Genomic DNA, 1,350 nt, shown 5'->3' with positions numbered 1-1,350 from the left:
ATCACGCGTCTCAACCAATGAGAGACCATCATCACGCGTCTCAACCAATGAGAGGCCATCATCACGCGTCTCAACCAATGACAGGCCATCATCACGCGTCTCAACCAATGAGAGACCATCATCACGCATCTCAACCAATGACAGGCCATCATCACGCGTCTCAACCAATGAGAGGCCATCATCACGCGTCTCAACCAATGAGAGGCCATCATCGCATGTCTCTTTATCTTGCACCAGTCTCTGCTGAATGCATGCTGCTTAAAAACTTCACTTTGTTTTCTGTAACTAGAGACAAGATCATGAAATCTGATCCACATCAAAATTGTCATATTGTGAACATTTGAATAAGACGGTTTTAACCCTTTAACTTTATGACTATTCATGTTCCTCAGAGGGAAAATCAACCACTTCATTAAGCTGCTTATAAATATTAGTTTTAAATATTTGTTCCACAAAAAAAAAAAAAGTCATTCTTTTACAGCTCTCAGCCTGATATAAAAATATCTAATTTAATTTCTGATGTCAAACGGATCCAAATCTGAGATTCTGTTTGGAAACCATGAACACCATGTCCTCCATAGAGGGACCATCATCACATGGTTCAAGAGTCTGCCTCTCTGCTTGCATAGGGGTGCATTAGTACATTTGGCATAGGCAGCTTTGAGCAAAAGGATGCTGAATTCAGAAAATTCAATTATACTCTCATCTAACGAAGAATGATCAAAACAGACCCAAGGACTGTTGAACAGCAGACCAGAAGGTCTCCTCAGATCTGGGACATTTTACACACTGTTGTTACGAAGAGAGGGGTCCTTGTCTCAGAGGAAACATGGACCTGAAACAACTGTTATGAAATGTGTCGCTGCCATCACATTTTAAATTACTTGGAAAAAACAAAACAGTTTAGTTCAGACCTGTGAGATGTTTACTTTGTTCCAAATTTGGGTTTGTGACATTCTGCAAGTTATTACATTCTGTTTCATTAACGTTTTACACGCAACATTTTAAAGCTAAACTGTCAACGTCCTCCCAGGGACTAATCCTCTGCTGCTAAAGCCCTGACATTCTCCAGAACCGGTCCAGGTCTGACTTTATCTTCATGTCCAAATGTCATTAGAAAGTATTTATGAAGGCCACGATAAGAATACTGAGCCTCGTTCATTAAAATGCAGTTTATCAAGAGATTTAAGTTGTAGGAGTCCAACAGACACCTGGTCCACACCGGGACATCTGAGTCCAACAGACACCTGGTCCACACCGGGACATCTGAGTCCAACAGACACCTGGTCCACACCGGGACATCTGAGTCCAACACACACCTGGTCCACACCGGGACATCTGAGTCCAACA

The 1,350-nt window shown here is 42.0% G+C and overlaps 1 protein-coding gene across 1 annotated transcript in view; it reads left to right on the top strand.

Moving 5' to 3' along the window:
- ptchd4 (patched domain containing 4) overlaps positions 1–1,350 on the top strand; it is a 73,796-nt gene that overhangs the window by 966 nt on the left and 71,480 nt on the right. The window lies entirely within an intron of this gene.

The sequence above is a fragment of the Nematolebias whitei genome, chromosome 12 (genome assembly GCF_014905685.2).
Source record: "Nematolebias whitei isolate Nwh7 chromosome 12, NemWhi1, whole genome shotgun sequence".
Lineage (NCBI taxonomy): Eukaryota > Metazoa > Chordata > Actinopteri > Cyprinodontiformes > Rivulidae > Nematolebias > Nematolebias whitei.
Note: the sequence above shows the minus strand (reverse complement) of the source record. Positions and strands in the feature narration are given on the sequence as shown.